The sequence below is a fragment of the Sphaerodactylus townsendi genome, linkage group LG12 (genome assembly GCF_021028975.2).
Source record: "Sphaerodactylus townsendi isolate TG3544 linkage group LG12, MPM_Stown_v2.3, whole genome shotgun sequence".
Taxonomy (NCBI): Eukaryota; Metazoa; Chordata; class Lepidosauria; order Squamata; family Sphaerodactylidae; genus Sphaerodactylus; species Sphaerodactylus townsendi.
Window position 1 is genome coordinate 51,812,029 of NC_059436.1, and position 17,435 is coordinate 51,829,463.

The 17,435-nt window shown below is 44.2% G+C and overlaps 1 long non-coding RNA gene across 1 annotated transcript; it reads right to left on the reverse strand.

Annotated features, from left to right (window-relative positions):
• Positions 1-3,198: 3,198 nt before the first annotated feature.
• LOC125442062 lies at positions 3,199-14,016 on the reverse strand. Its single transcript, XR_007245934.1, has 2 exons — positions 13,948-14,016; positions 3,199-3,332 (listed from the first exon to the last, which is right to left on the reverse strand). It is a non-coding gene; the product is annotated as an uncharacterized LOC125442062 (long non-coding RNA).
• Positions 14,017-17,435: the final 3,419 nt, after the last annotated feature.

The window sequence follows — 17,435 nt, forward strand, 5'->3', positions numbered from 1 at the left end:
TCATTGGCATTTCATATATGGCAATTACATATATGTCTGTTGTGTGGGGAGAGGGATGGGAAAGGAGCTCTTGTAAGCTCCCTCCCTTTCTTTACAAAAAAGAGAAAAAAGCAGGGTATAAATCCAAACCTCCTTCTTCTTCAAGCATCAATACACAGAAGTCACAGAGCGTATTTACATTTCATTTAAAATATGTGTGTGGATGATAACCTGAGGAAAATGAAGGCTGCTGGGACAACTTAGGTAGAAGATGAGTATTGAGAAGAGAAACATCTTTTATTATTTAATCCAGTTTGGTTGAATCCAGATTTCTATTAGTAAAAAAAGGCGTGACTCTGGGAACTAAGCTTTTACCTGGGGTCAGAAAGGAATGACGAGGGGGACGTGGAAAAGATTTGCAGTCCTTTGGCCCATGGGTTGCTGAACTGAGCCCAGGGTTTTTACACTTGAGCTTCTGCCTCTTCCCCTCTATAGGCTGGCAGTCTCGGGTTCCCTTGGTGAGGTCAGCTCTGGCCTCTTCCCTTCCAGCTTGGTTCAGCAAGTGGCAGCTCCTGATTACCTCAACCTCCATCTGAACAGACAGGGAAAGAGGTCAAGAGGCAGCAAGAAGGTGAGGAAGTCTGAGGCATCTGCCGATGGATTATTGAATAATTCACCATGCTGAAGGCTATCTGACAGGTAGAAGGGCCCGTGGATCTGACACAGCTGCATGGACAGAGTTGGGTTTGCAAGAGGATTCAGCAGGTACAGTGAGGAGCCTGCTGGAATGGGATTTTTTTCTGGAGGGAAAGCATGTTGGTCCTCCTCTCCACATTTTTGTTTTCTATTGATCATCATACTAACAAAATAACATTAAGGCAATTCAATAATAAAGAGGGAAAAAGGCAGAACTGCAATTGAGGATTTCTTGAAGTGACCTCAGTGCTTAATCTACTAAAGGGTTAACAATAATTTTGCTTTCTTTATTAGATAGATATAGAAATGTATACCATACAACATTTGGCATAATCATTATAGATTGAATAGCTCTGGGCCCCTGTAAAGACTGAAGAAAATAATATTAGTTAGCAGCAAATGTGTTTGTAATGTTTCCAGAATTTGTTGTACAAAAATCTTTAAATATGTGTTGCAGAGTGTGGCCATTTTGTTGTTATTGCTCTTAACTTAAGATACATATATAATATTGTTGACAGTCTGTAAATGCCAGTTAGCATATATATAAAAAATTCATTTCCTCTTGGTTGTTTCAGCCAGCTGTATGACAGGTTTTTGTTATATTTTCCTCCTGTTTCAGTAGTTCCAGTAATCTAGTAACCTGCTGCCATCAATAAAATTATTATAAAATAACCTCTCTTTTATAGGGCCATATACATTGAAAATATACACGCGATAAAGGTGGGGAGTTTTGAGATCCTTCTGGAGCCTATGTGAGATTACTGGATCTGGGGTTTTGGTTGGAGGGCATCTAATACAGCCACCTTGGCTGAAGCTAAGCTAAGCATGTATGAGTCTCTAAATAATGAGAGAAAATATTTTAGCCATGTCTTACCATCTCAAAGGTTTTGGGGCATAATCACCACATATTTAAAATCTGTGTTCTTCCTAGACATGTTACCAAGATCAAAACTACCTTTTGATTTATACCATGTCTCAGCCTCCCCAGTCCAGTGTATTTAATTTTTTTTTTGAGGCACATATAACTGATTTACAGCTGAGGTTCCTTGATGCTGAGGTATAATGAAAAAATTGTGTCAACTTATCAAACTCTGTCCTTTCATCTTTACATTTGGTCATTTTAAGGGCTCTTTGCCCCTTAGTCTTTCTCTCTGTCTCCCAGCAGGTGATCAATTCTACTAAGGTATTATACATCTGGAATATAATCTATGGAGTTTCTATTCAGCAATAGTGTTTGAACTTTGTGGATAATTTTATCCTGTTTTGAAAGTCTAAAATGGTCTGAGAAACACTAAAATGAGGTATATACCCCACCCTCTTCTAAACAACAACTTCATTATCCTACCACTTACCCACAAAATGCTCCTAACGTTCCAGGGGTGTTCATGTTGCAAATCGGCCAGCAAATATAATCTGAGTTTTTTCCCCTGGTGAAAAGGGAGGGAGGGATCTTTTTTTGACTCCCAAAAGCAAGGTTATGCGCTGGGGACCATGAGATCGATATGGACAAAGGTCACATGGGACCAAGGAATTAGGTGAGTGAATGAAAAAGCTGACTGGATCCAATTCTAGTGTACTACAGTGTAGCAGACTTCCCCTGTGATACACTTTACTGAAGATGCCAGCCACAGATGCAGGTGAAACGTTAGGAACAAGATCCACCAGACCACTGCCACACAGCCCGAGAAAACCCTTACCACGACTAGACTCCGGGTTTACTCCCCTGTGCCTAGCCCAAGTTTTAAAGAGCTTGTATTGGGGATATTATCTGATGTTGCCAAAACCTCCCATCTCTTACTCTTTGTCTGTCATAGGTGGTCTTCTGAAAGTAGCTGCCATTCTGCTCTTCAGTTTGGAACACAGATTGCTTAACTCTAATTAGCCTGCATCTTTCCCTTGGCTTCATTACTCAAAACCAGGCTCTCTAATATGGTTATTAGGATTTTTAAAGTGAAAAAAATCCTCACATATTGTGCTTTGCAATTCTAACACCTTTAGTTTCAGTTAGCAAAATCCAAGCAAAATTAGGAAGGGATTAAATTGCCTCTCCCTCCCTACATAAGAACGACAGCTTCATCATCTGCTGCAGTCTGGGGCTGTGAACATGAGGTACCCGTGATATACTCGCGTATAGAAGTTAGGAGGCACCTAAATTCTTACCACAAAAACTGGGAAAAACTTAGTGACTCGCGTAGGCAAGAAATCGAGGGTGGGAAATGCAGCAGCTACTGGTAAATTTCAAAAAATAAAAAAAAAAGATACCAATAAAAATTCAAGCATTTAATTGAGGCACTCAGTAGGTTAAATGTTTTGAATATTTATTTCAAAGAAAAACAGTATGGTATCAACAATAACTTTAAAAAAGTACAAAAACCTTAGCTTTTTTGTAAGGAAGGGTTTTAAACAATGGATCTTACAGTATAAAAACTGGAATGAACATGCCTGTTCACTGTGACTCAAAACTACTCCTGGGCTTTTAAAAAAGAATAGTTCAGTATTATTTTTTTAGTGTACATGTTTTTAAAATTGCACATGCTTGCAGGTGCTTCATTTCCAGAAGGGACATTCCCACAACCTAAGTCAAGGGAGAGGAATGCTTTATGTTAGCAGTACTCAACATTTCAAAGTATCTTCAGGAGACCCTCCTGATGATACCACTCCAGGTTCTAGTGTGAAGTTTGGTTCAGGGGTCCAAACTTATGTATCCTCAAAAAGGGTAGCGCTCCATCTACTATTAAGCTCCCATTGCAGGAAACAATGGGGGATGGGAGACACACGACTTTGGGGATCCTTAACTTTGGACCCCCTGAACCAAATGACATCATTCTAAACTTCTGGCTGGTATCAACAAAGAGATTATCCTGATGATACCACCCAAGTTTAGATTAAGTTTGGGTCAAGGGGTCCAAAGTTATGGACTCCTCCAAGATGTATCCCCCATCTACTATTAGCTCCCCATTGGAAACAATGGGGGATGGGGTTGTTCCCTTTGGGGGGGTCCATAACTTTGGACCCCCTGAACCAAACTTTACCAAACTTAGCTGGTATCATCAGGAGTGTCACCTGAAGATACCCCTTGAAATGTTGGTGCCGCTAGCCTAAAGAACTGTGTGCCCCTGGCGGCCGAGCAAAGAAAAAAAAACCCTAAAATATTTTTTTAAAAAAATACACCTTGACTCCGGGTGTATAGAATTCGAGGGGGGGCTTCTCTCAGCACAAAGAATGTGCTGAAAGCCCCACGACTCTTATATATGAGTATATACGGTAATTTGTGGTTTTTTTCTAAATTACAAATCCTGTGATCTTTAGTCGGTGATCTGGTTTTGAGCTCACACATGTGCAGACATATAAAGTTATTAATTAACCTGCAAATCTGATAGTACAGTGTGGTACTCAACACTGGGATGGTGTAATATGATCACTGTAAAGGTGGCCCCTAGAGCCGGAGAGCGAGCAGGCACACAGCTAAAGCTCTTCTGGAGATCCTGTCATGGCTTATCTCAAGCTGCCACCTCTGGAGGGAATAGTGATATTAGCTCTTGGTGGGGGGATTTTACTTTTCCCTCCAAAACTGGCTATCTTTATCCAGGCTGGATTGGGCACTCTCAAATCGGCTCCTTGAGGATTATTAACAAGTAAATAAAGCTGGACATGTTTATTTCACAGATTTTACAAGAGAATATAAGTTTCAGTAGATAGTTGTGGGCTTTCTTTTTTCTTAGGCAGCAGGAATACTTTGATCAACCTTTTAGTTGTTTCAGACAGTTCTTTGACTCCAGTTTTAATATAACTTCCCTTCCTACTAAACTACTTTTCTTCAGGAAAAAAAAATCTTTCTTTTCATAGATCTTCTTTACAAATACTCAAATATCCTGCTCCCTTCCACTCAAAGGAGGAGGCATTGCACTATGGGCTTCACAGAGCAGGTTCTGAGGGTCTTCCACCTGGAACCCACTCCTGACAATTCTTGTTATTTAAATAAGCACACACCCCTCAGAGACTTCACTGTCCTGTATCTAGGTGCTTTCTCCGCAGAGAGACCTATAACCAAGCCCTTAAACTGTGTTATAAATATTGCCTTTGTGATGATGTTTCCCTTTGGACCACGGCTCAGGTATCACACACAGCCTGGCCTCTTTCTCAGTCCTTCACTAAAACTGGCTATACATCTTCTTAAGCAGGGAAAGCTCTCTTTGGCCCCTTCCGCAAGACACGCATAAGAAATAATATCGCGTTTTCAAACCACTTTCACAACTGTTTTGCAAGTGGGTTTTGCTATTCCGCGACAGCTTGAAAGAGCACTGAAAAAACAGTTTTGAAAGTGCATTATTCTGCATGTGCTTGGAATGAGCCTTTCTCTCTGCCTCTCTCCTTTCAGTCTCCTTCCACGAACACTCCACCCACCCCTCTGGTCTTTTTTAGGTAGATGCCAGTTGCAGCAGCAGCCAGCCCAACTCAGGTGGAGCTCTGGGTTTAACTCCCTTACATTCCTTTTTTTCTCTGTCAGAACTGCACTTTAAAAATTAACTCCTTTCTTCAGCAGTCCATCACAGATGGTGTAAGACAAAAATATAGTTATAGGTATAACATTCACCCCCTCTAGCTGAGAGAAGAGCCTTCTTGTTGATATCATGTCACCTAAATTAGCAGGGCATATGGGTAATAACGAACAAGGAATCCTTTTGCACTCTGACCTGACATGGTATTTCCTCCTGAAGAGATTTATTTTACTGCTTCTTCAGAGTCTCCACACTCCAGCCTTGAAGTCCAGGACATCTCTGTTAATTCACCACTACTAACAGCACTTCTCCTCTTCCAATGTCTGCCACTACACTATGCTAGAGTTTGCCATGCTGCACTTTCTGGGAAGCCTCCATTCCATGTAAGTAATGTACAATTCAAAGATTCGTTTTCTGGCATTTTGTGAAACATTGCTCTCTGTGTGGCAACCATCATGTGGCAGAGGCTGTACAATCTTGATACTGATAAACATTGGCGGACAAGCTTCTAATATTGAGGAGGTTGGGCAGGATCTTCATATGATAAGTTTACCATTCCGCTTGTCATGGAACTGCTCACCTGAGAAAGGGTTTACCCAGGGTCTGCCAAATTGGTGCCAACCAGTAGTTCAAACTCATTAAGGGGTGCTTTCTTTTGCTCACCTTGGTCCCTCTAGGCCTTCGCCTACAATCAATTCTTTTCTTCCTGTTAAAAAAAAAAGCTTCCTCCTAGTGGATAGAGAGGGGAGCACTCATGATCTCTATGTGAGTAAGTAGTAAGGAGATTTTGCTCAAGTAAGATTTTTTTGTTTTCATAAGGTTCCATCAATTTTATATTGGACTGCCCCTCCCAGGAAGGGAGCTGCTCTGAAGAGGTGTTCCTGAAGCGTGTATGTCCTTCAGTAAGAGCTTTGAAAACCCCTAACCTCCATGCAGTGGCGTGCATGGATCTAAATGGCTTCAGGGTGGCATGACTGGCCCCCTGGCTCCCAGCGCCCCCCCTTTGGCTCCCCAATTATGGGAGCCAGCTGGGAGGCTGGGGGGAGGCCGGAGCTCAGGGGCAGGGGCTCAGTAGTGGTTGACTTCGGGCATGTGCTGCACTTGTGGTAGGCTGGCTCCTGCCCTCCCTAGCCTCCCTTGGAAGAGGGTGGGAGCCATCCTGTAGCCGTGAAAGCAAACAACTCAGGCAGCAAGTGAGATTGCTCCCCAGCATGGGGGGGGAGCTGCTGGAGTACCAGTGCCTCCCCAAGCCCTGCACCCCAGCCCCAGTGCTTTTAAAAGCACCTCTCCAGGGCAGGGGACTGCAGTCTCTTCTGGCCTACCTGAGAGGGGAGGGCAGGAAGGGACTTGGCTGGCTGCCGGGCTGGGGAGCCCAGCTGGCAGGGACGGAGACTGAGGTGGGAAGCTGGGCACCCTAGACTCCTGCCCATGGCGATGATGACTTGGGCAGGGTCGAGGGCACTTGGAGACGCTTGAGTCGGGCAAGGACTTCCTCGTCTTTGAGGGGCCCTGCGCCCATCATGTGCGTCAGCTTGACATAGGCAGGGTTGAGGGTGCTTTCGGCAGGCAGTGAGGGGGGGTGGAACCCCACCCTGGGCAGGGGGCATTCGGAGACAATTTGTCTCACCCCCCAGGCCCCATTTACCCCCAGTAAGTGCCTCCTGAAGAGAACCTTCAAGTGATCTGTAATGTGGGCAGCTGTAATTTAGACTCCGGTCTTAACATTTTTAGTGTCGCTGGCAAATGCCAGTTAAATATACTCCAACCAAAGAGATGCCCTTATTTTCCATGGTGCGCGCATTTATTCCTGAGACTCCATCTGCACTTCAGAAAGTTTTGTTTTGACATTTCTCTGGCAACTGTGTGGAAGAAATGCAAATTGTTTTTTAAAAGTATTAGAATTTCAACTTCGCAGTTGTTCTGGCAAAGGCCTTTTCTTGTTTTCTTGTTACACAACTACATGGGCCTACTGGTCGTCAATGGACCATTACAGGTAAAGAATTGTTGAATACCAGAGCTTGGAAAGCATCATGGGGAGCCGTCTCTTATTCCAGCATTCTTAATTCCTTTTTTTGGTGACATCCCTCACTATCTGTTTCCCTGCTAGGCTAGAATGGAAGGGGACAAACGCTGACCAGAAGAACCCTTACCTCTTAGTCCAGCATATACTAAGGTGGAAATCAGAAGGAGGGAGAGGTTGTTTCTTAAGATGGGGATGGTTGGAAGATGACTGATGAACAGGTTTTTTGGGTATCCAGTGCTGATGTTTTTTGATTCAGCTTGGTGCACTCCTCAACAAAAGCCCACCTTCCCTCTCTACTGCTGTTCTGAGGTTTCTTATCTTGTATTGTCCACCACCTTGGGGTTTTTTTCCATCATGCCACTCTCTTGTTTTCTTTCCTGTATTCCTTGGACCCCACAGGTACCAATCCAGGAATACAGCTGCTGTTCTGGCTCCTTGACAGAGAAATGAATGAGCTGGCTGCAAAAAAGTTTCATGGAGTATGCATTAGCTGTCTCTTACTTGGGTTGATCGGGGGGACATGGGTGAGAGATCTTATTGCCTGAGAAAGATCAGATTTATGTGCAGCTCCTTTGGCCAGGGTTGCGTGTATGAGATTTCATTTTGTTTCCAGGAACAGTATATGTCTTTTCCAGTACATGCATCTGATACATGAACATTTATTCTAGAATTTTTTTGTTACATTTTTGTTATTATCTTTGTCTTATTGTCTGCATTTACCAGTACTGAAAAAAATGGAGGGCATATTTTCCTCACTGCCTTGTTCCTCCTAATGCATTAGGAATCCAGCCTCAGTGTTCTAACACCCCCATAATTTACCTTCCTTATCTAGAAGCAGATGCCAAGAATAATGCTAGTCCCCTGTCTTGCAGCTCTGATGAAGTAGGGTTCATGGGAGATCAACCACACCTCAAGGAGCCAAGCTTCGAGGTGAATTATATCCACCCGAGATACTCCAGGTTTTCCAGTGTTTTTTTAAATTTTTTTTGATGATAGTTTCATGTAGGTGATAAAAAAGTATGAAAGGAAGCTGAAAGGGCTTCCAACTATACTCTCTTCTCCCTTAGAAGGTTGGGACATTGATGGAAGAGGTGGGGAATGCCAGAAAACCACTCATGGCGCTCTGCATGAAAAAAGATGGCAACTTGGGCACATTTGGAGGAAGTGCTCCTCATTCATTTTGCTTCAGTCATCACAGAGAGAGGATGAACCTAACCCCCCCACTGTAGACTCCAGTCTTTGTCCAGTCCCTTGCAAAGAGAGTAGCACTGGGACCCTTCCCTTCCTCTGTGAAAGAGATGAGGATGTTCGGAAATCTCGTCTCTTTCACCTCTTACGTTTTCTGTCGCTTCTTGTACAGACATGCAGAAAGACGAAGGTTTATGGGATGAAGTTTACTGCCAAGTCATCAAACAAACCACTGAGAACCCCAACTCTAGTAAGTACTGGTATGGTCTGGGACCTAGAATGAAAAAAAAGATAGCAAGAATATGGACTGCAAGGAATTGGAATAATTTCAAATGTTATACAAAGGAGGCTTCTGTGTTGGAGAGGACATAGTGATGACTCATGGAACGGAAGTGTGGTAAAAGTTCATGGTGCTGTAAAAAAACAAACAGGAATTATGAGGTCTACAGGATATACAGAGTGAGGAAAAACCAAAAAATCTCCAGATTCCTGAAAATTTACATTACTGATTTTATTGACTTCAGCCTTCATTCTTCTGTAATTTCTTTCCCCCCCTTTTTTCCAGAAGAAAAGCTGAGATGGCATTTATAGGCTCCTAGATGTATAGTAGTAGCTAGTGAGATTTCAACTGGTGAAGTTCCTGCACCAGGAATATTAAAAAAAACATGCCCAGATCAGCTTCCTCAGATTGCTGCATGTCTTTGGTAGTGACATTACCAGCATGTCTTTGGGTTTTTCTCATGTAGCATTGCTGGACTTTTACAGAAAAGAAAGCAAATAATGCTGAGATTGAAACTTAGGCTATTTTCAAATGACCAACCATATTTTATATGATCTAGGGTCACAATATTGTCCTACTTCAAGTGGTGGTACCAGGAAAATCTCAGGATTGTCCCCTTTATAGCCTAAGTTGTGGATGGGATCCCATGGTAGAGGAAGCTAAGCCCAAGTTCCAATATCAGCTGTGCATTCTCTTCCTCACTTTCACACATTGTTTACCCCACTGTCAACAATGTATTTGTGAGGTCCTGCCTCACCTACTTGGTGGACATCGACATTCCATCCCCTCTCCTACCCACCTTTGCTCCACTCCAGGAGCAAGCCCGGCTTGCCCTACCTCAGTTGCATTTTGCACTATCCTGCTTTGCTTGGTGTGTGTTACACTGTAAAAGGCAACATGTTTTCTCTCTGTCTCTGCAGGGACAGCTGCCACCCGGGGGCTGGCAAGTCCCTGGAGTCTCCTTTGACTGGATACTTCCTCCCCTCCAGCACCTTGATGCCATGTGTCGCCAAGTACCTGCAGCAGACCAGCTCTGACATCACTGGCCCTTTCTCAGGTATCATTTGCCTCCCATCATTTGGGACTGACATGCTACATGAAGAACTGTCCATTCCTAGTACTCTGAGTGGACTAGGGAAAGCAATAGAAGATTCCCTACTTGACACTTGGTTGCTCCTTCATTTGTAACCCTCTTTCTGGGAGAGTGGAGCTTGGTCAATGCCATGGTGTTAAAGGGCTCAGTCTGATTATTGGCAGTCACTGGGAAGAATTCCACTGTAGAAAGAATGGTGTCACACTCTGTGCGCTCAAGATGGCAGGCTCCTACAGTTCAACAGTGTCCTATGACTACAACTTTTTCTCAGGTAAGAGTGCTAAGAAGTCCATGCCCTATTGTCAAAACATCTCAGCCCTTGTAGGCAATAGCCCACCGCTGGCTGCTCACACCTCTGGCTGCCTTCTGGCTGCCTTGTTTAGCGTAGGGAGCCCAATATCACACTCAGACTTGGAGCTGCAAGAAAAATCTTTGGCTGTGAAGAACCTATCTGTTCACATCTTTGCTTTGATCTGTGATAAAAATGTAAAAGGAGATCACTGATAGAATCAGCTAAGGTAATGTTCATTTACTCTTCTTTTCAGGATCTTCCCACATAGCACCCAGTATTTCACCTTCCCTTTATACCCCCTAACTTTTTATGACCACAGGACAACCGGCAGCCCACAGACTTCTTTATTTGCTTCATTTATAACCCACTTTCCTCCCCTAAATGGGACCCAAAGTGGATTACAACATTCTCCCCTCTCTTCTATTTTATCATTCTTAAAGAAACAGCCCTGTGAGAGTATGAATAGGCAGAGGAGTGTGTAGGATTGGCGCTAAAGGTAACTCAGCAAGCTTTTATGGCAAAGTGGAGATTCAAATCTGGGTCTGACACCCTAATTCGCTGTAATGCCACATTAGTGCGTGCATCTCCACACTCAACTGTGGTGCTGATTTAGGAGTTCATTTCCCATAGAATCTTCACTCTGTGTAATTCTCTATGAGATTATGCAACCTAGTGAGGCTCAGTCTGATGAATTACCCTTTATCCTCAGAAATGGCTACAGGGACTTCGCCCACAGCAACCTGAGGAAACTGGTCTTGTATGGGCCCCGTCGACATCTGCCATTTCGTAGGGAGATGGAAGCACTACTGGTAACTGGTGGGGGTTTGTTGGGGAAATACTAGCATGTGAGTTGCTGAGGCAAGTCCCTGAGGCAGTAAGTAAGAGATGCAGTCAGAAACAATGAATACAACTGAAAGAATAGTGACTGTGGAGCTAACTACATTTTGCGTGTGGCATGAATTGAGTCTTTAAGTGTGCGGAAAACAAAGGATGAAGGTCTAGCATGGAAACAGTGCCTGAGTACATGAGGGAGCATCTTTGCTTGAAGATGTGTAGAGAATGAGATTGGACATTTTACTGGGGGGTGAGATACTGCAGGGTGGATCTATCTGGCATGGGGAAGAGTTGTTAACTAAATGAAGGGAAGTGTTCCCATTTCCTAGTGCATCCTACTACACCCAACAAAATTGTATCTGGAGAGGGTCAGTGAACCCCAAGGAACAGCTTGAGGGTCAAGTGGAGGTCTGCAATGGGAGGCAGGAGGCAAGGTACCTTCTGTAACTAGTAAAGACAATTAGGATCAAAGCCATAGTTCTGGGTAGGGAATTGTGAAAGACGAGGAGGGGGAATGCTGTGGGTGTGGGAGCTGTGGGTGGAGGTGGATAGGAGGAGAGCTGTTTGTTTTAGGAATGTTTCTCACAGGGAGAAGGTAGTGTTTCTTTGGGACAGTGCATGTGATGGAGGGAGAAGGGATCCATACCTTCTACCAACAGGATATACAAAAAAAGAAGAATGAGGATCTTCCTCGTGATCTATACAAGCACTTTTTTTATCATACAGTCAGCAGAACTACCAGTAGCTCAGAAAGTTTAATACTCATGTTCATTTTAAGTTGCATTGTTAAACACACATTGAAAACTGAAAAAAGTACAAGGATTAAATGCTTTCAATCTCCATTCATAGCAGTGGCAGAGTTAAGCACATGCTTAGACATCTCTCACTTATATCAGTGGGATATTTACAGTGGTGGGATTCAAATAATTTTATATAGGGTTGGAGATTCGGACAGTCCGAATCGGGATTTTACTGAATCTGCACTGGATTCGGGACGGGATCTCGGACGAGCAGGGGCCGAATCTGAGCTCTCCGAATCCTAACTTTAGATCTTGAATCCATGGGATCTCGGATGCTTAACTGCCGAATTGCGTTTTTATTTTTGGTGTTTTTTTCACAGTTTTGGCCTGCAGGGGGCGCATTTTAAACATATCGGCACCAAAATGTCAGGGTATCATCAGGAGACTGGTCTCTGATGATACCCCTCAAGTTTGGTGCAAGTTTGGTCTAGGGGCCAAAAGGTATGGGACCACCAAAAGCGGTGTCCCTATCCCCCCATTCTTTCCAATGGGAACCTTAAGGAGATGAGGCTACCCTTTTTAGGGTCCATAACGTTGGCCCCCCTGAACCAAACTGCACCAAACTTGGAGGGCATCATCAGGACAGTCTCCTGATGATACACTGAAATATTGGTACCGATACATCTACAAATGCACCCCCTGCAGGCACCCCCAGAAATTTGCACAAGATTCTTTGTTCTGCAGTGACTTAGCTGCATTGTTGTCAATAGGGAATTTCTGATAGAGGGGGCCGTGGAGTGCACATTTTTCATGGTAAACCCACAAAACTTTCAGGGTATCTTTAGTTAGAGCCTCTGGATGACACTATCTAGGGGTTTGGGGAACTTTACTTCAGGGGCAGTGGGAGATGGGCCCTACCCCTTGTGGGGTCCCATAGAATTCAAACCCCTGAAGCAGGTGGGCTCCCAAACCTGGATGGTGGTGTCATATCCTAGAGACTCTCCTGAAGATACCCCTGAAAGTTTTAGACCATACCTTCAGAAATGTGCACCTCACAGACCTCTACCAGAAATTCCTCATTGACAGCAAATACAGCTAAGTCACTGCAGAACAAAGAATCTTGGGCAAATTTCTGGGGGTGCCTGCAGTAGGACGCGATTTTGAGATGTAGCAGCACCAAATTAGCAGGGTATCATCAGGTGACTGTCCTGATGTTGCCCACCAAGTTTGGTGCAGGTTGGTTCAGGTATGGACTCGCAAAAGGGGTGCAACTATCCCCCATTGTTTCCAATGGGAGCTGATAGGGGATGGGGGCTACACCTTTGAGAGTCCATAACTTTGGCTCCCCTGAACCAAACTGCACCAAACTGTGGGGGTATCATCAAGACAGTCTCCTGATGATACTCTTTGAAAGTTTGAGGTCACTAGCTTTAAAAATGTTGGTTTATGCAGCCTTCACCGCTCACTCACTCCAGCAGGCTTCATGTGCAGGAGCCGCGGAAACATGAAAACCAGAATTTTTAAAGCTAGTGGCACCGAATTTCAGGGTATCATCAGGAGATCAGTCCTGATGACACTTCCCAAGTTTAGTGCAGCTTGGTTCAGGGGGGCCAAAGCCATGGACCCTCTTGGGGTCTCTATTCCCCATTGTTTCCAATGGGAGCTAAGGAGATGGTGGCTACCATTTTGAGGGTCCATAACTTTGGCCCCTCAAAACCAAACTGCACCAAGGCTTGGGGTGCGGCATTGTCAGGATAGCCTCCCCAGATGATACCGTGATATTTTGCGCTGATATGTCTAAAAAATGCGCTTCTGTAAGCACCCTAAAAAAATTTGGTCTAATATTCTTTTTTCTGCAGTGACTTCTGCATTGTTGTCAATGGGGAATTTCTGGTGGAGGGCTGTAAGGGGTGCACATTTATCAAGATACAGTCAATAAAGTTGTCAGGGTATCTTCAGGAGCGTTTCTGAACCGACACCATCCAGGTTTGAGGAACTTTGGCCTATGGGGGCAGTGGGAGATGGACCCTACACATAACATTGAACCCCTTGAAGCAACGGGTCACTGGGAACCTGGATGGTGTCATGAAGAGACTCTCCTGAAGACACCTTGAAAGTTTTGTGTGGGTTTACCTACGAGAAATGTGCACTCCATTGCCCTCCTTCCACAGAATTTTCCCTTTGGCTGCAATGGAGCCAGCCAGCCCGCCACTACAGAGCACAGAATCTGGGGAAATTTCTTTGGGTGACTGTGAGGGGTGCACTTTTAGAGCTACTGTCACCAAAATTTCAGGGTAATATGCTGCATTGTTCCCTATGATACTCCCTGTTTGGTGAAGTTTGGTTCAGGGGGTCCAAAGTTATGGACCTTCAAATGTGTAGCCCCCATCTCCTGTTAGCTTCCATTAGAAACAATGGGGGATGGGGCACCCCTTTTGAGGGTCAATAACTTTGCCCCCCCCGAACCAAACTGCACCAAACTTGGGGAGAATCATCAGGACAGTCTCCAGATGATATACTGAAAGTTTAGTGCCGCTAGCTGTAAAATTGCGTCCCCTGCAGGCCAAAACGTGTAAAAACACCAAAAATTCAAAAAAATAATAAAACGGACCCGAATTTTTCGGATTTACCCGAATTTTCAGGCATATCCGAATTGGCTATGATTCGGATTCGGGTATACAAATCATTTTATGCCCCAAAATACCCAAATCCGAATTTTAACGAATTTTTTTAGTATTGACCAACCCTGATAATTTAACAACTGGTTGTTTACAAGCACCATTTTAACAACTGGTTCTGCCGAAGTGGTGCAAAACTGCTGAATCCCACCACTGGATATTTACATTCTAAAATGCTTAAACAGGTGAGGGTTCAGTCCTTAGAGGCAGGGGTTCTGTCTAGCCCTGTGTGCTTTTCCATTGGCAGAACGGACGCAACGCACGCCTGGTGTTGATCAGCCTGCCTGGAGATATAAGCTACAACACAAGAATCAAGACATTCACCGTACGTTTTCCAGACTGGTAGGAGAAGGGTTGAATGTGGCATTGCTGACCACTCCTGCACTAGCAGATGAGTCCCATTTTGAAATGTGCATATCGTGAAGTCCCATTTCACCTTATCCTGCAGCTATTGAGAAAATCCTGCATCTCCTGACTGTCCTGTGGAATGGTCTCTTAGATGCCTGTTGGTCAATCACATCCTTTTTTTCTGAACTACGGCCACAGTTTTCTTCTCTATGGCTCATTTCGTACATGCAGAATAATGCACTTTCAAACTGCTTTCAGTGCTCTTTGAAGCTGTGTGGAATAGCAAAATCCACTTGCAAACAGTTGTGAAAGTGGTTTGAAAACCGGGCTTCTATTACTATTTTGCCTTTGGCGGAAGGGCCCCTCAGATTCAAGGGCTTCTTTAGAGCTTAAGAGCTTACATGCGAGCACTGAAGTTTCCTGAGTCTCTTCTTATGCTGCATCGCAGAGTATTTTGAAGTGCCCCCTTCCTTTTTATGTATGTATGTATTTATTTATTTATTTTGGAGGGAGGCACTGTGCATACAGAACTCACACTGGGGCATCATCATCATCATGATGTACACTGGCACCATCCCTTTTCCTTTATTCTTTCTCCTTCTCCTGTGAATCTGCCAGCAACCAGATCAGCCACTGGACACTGGGCTGTTTGCACTTTCAATGCCTATTTTCAGTTCTAGTTAGACCTTCCTCCAGTTTCTGGACAGATAATAAGGGATTAAACTTGAACATGGCTTCCTCCCCAGGGCGTAATTTTTTTCAGATCAGAAGACCTGGGACTCAGGCCTTCCTAGAAGGCCTTTCCTCTAAATCCTGACAATAGGTTTGTTGTGTCTTATCTCAGCAGTGAGATAAGGGCATTCTGCATCTTCTTAGGGAAACATTTTGCCTTTATTTTCAGGTGGCTGCGGATGTGATAAAGGAAATCAACAATGCAGCAGATGGGGCCCATTGATCCCGAGGAGATGGAGGACTTTGCCACTGGTTAGCCAGCAAAGATGATGGTGAGACTGGCGCATGTTCCTTACTTTCTGCGAGAACAACGGTCCTCCAGTGCAATCTTTAGGGATCTATCCTGGTCTGGAGGCAGCCAAGATGCCAAGGATTTTTTCCCTCAGAAGTGATGTCCCTCTGCCTCTTAGTTGTGCCACACACATAAAGGTTCCTTCATCAGTGCAAGCGGTTAAGCTTCCAGTCACATTCTGTCTCCTCGTAGTATCCATAATCCATGGGCACTTTGGGTTTGTAAACAACTTTGGTGGGCAATGGGAGAAAACAGTTTAGGTAAGTAGCAGAGATTAAGTAGGAGAAACTGTGGGTGAGTCTAGCTAGTCAATTTGTACTGCACATTTCAAAGAAAAGATTTGTCCAAATGAAGTATTTCTCGCGAGATCCTGCACTGCTTCTTCTTGTAGTAGGAGAAAGCACATGCTTAACTGATCGCCAGCACCCTGAACAGCCAAACTTAGCCCAGGCTCATCAAGAGCTTGGGAACTAAGTAGGGCTGGCCATAGTTAGTATTTGGATGGGAGAATACACTGAGGATGGCTAGGGTTGCTATGTGGAAGAAGTCAATGGCAAACCACTTCTGCTCATCTCTTGCCTGAAACGCCCCATGGATGGAGTCACCATGAACCAATTGCGACTCAACAGCACATTCATGTTCTAACTCCCTTCCATTTAAATGGTGGAGGAAGGAGAGCACTGGCTGATGAATAAGGCTAGGCCAGCATCACAGAGTGAGAAGATCGGATATCCCACCACCCTCTCCAAGGCAAGCCAAGGGTCTCCCGCCTTTGTACTATTATTATTGCTGTGCTTAGAGAGCACCTGCATTAGTCAGAAATAGTGTACATTGTACATTCTGTCAGGCTAAGTGTAAGTGTGTTACCTCCAAAACTGTGGAGCTGGCACTAGTGATTATACTGAATGGTAATTTCGTGTTAATCTTGCACTTAAAAAAGGCTTAGAGCACAAATGGGGACAAGATGGAAGATTAAATACAGATAGCTGGTCACTCATCTTATTTGCCAGTTCAATTCACCTTATACAGATACACCCGGCCTAATGTAAATCAGTTAACAAAAATAAGAAGTGCTTTCAGCAGCAGGTAGGGGGGAGTTTGGAGCATTTTGTTTTCCTTTGCACTAAGAGTGGGTGGTGGGAGTTCACATGTTGAGGGCTGCTGTTCTGTATCCATGTAGGTAAAATAGTACAACCTTTGCGCAAGACGGACTACATCCATGACTATTTGCTAGAAGAAAGCTCAATAGGGCTGAGTTTCTGCAGGACTGCCTGGAAGACACCTTTGCATTTTGAGAATGCAGCTTACATCAACATTCACTACAACCAGGCAAGTAAAGAAAAGACCCGTTTTGTGAGTCCAAAGGACCCTCCAATAAACTATAAAGCCACTCCAGAATGACTTTGCAAATGGAGGAAGAATTATGTTTTGAAGGTGACTTGCACATAATAGGCAGATCTGGGAGGCTTTTTGCCGTCCTCTGGGCTTAGAGAACAAATCACTGCTGGAGTACAAAAACAACAACGGCCTTTATTGGCATACAAAAGCAAAACATTACAAAACAGATGTGTAAAAAAAGAAAAACTCCTCGAGTAGGAGGGTAGCCATGAATTTCCCTGGGTGGATGTCTACATGGTTGGACTGGATGACCTTTGAGATCCCTTCCAGTTCTACGTTTCCTAACATCATGAGGGAAACCTTTCCGTTCTCATTTGACTGCCCAATGCTTAGTGTTGTGTGGACAAAGAGCATTTTAGCACA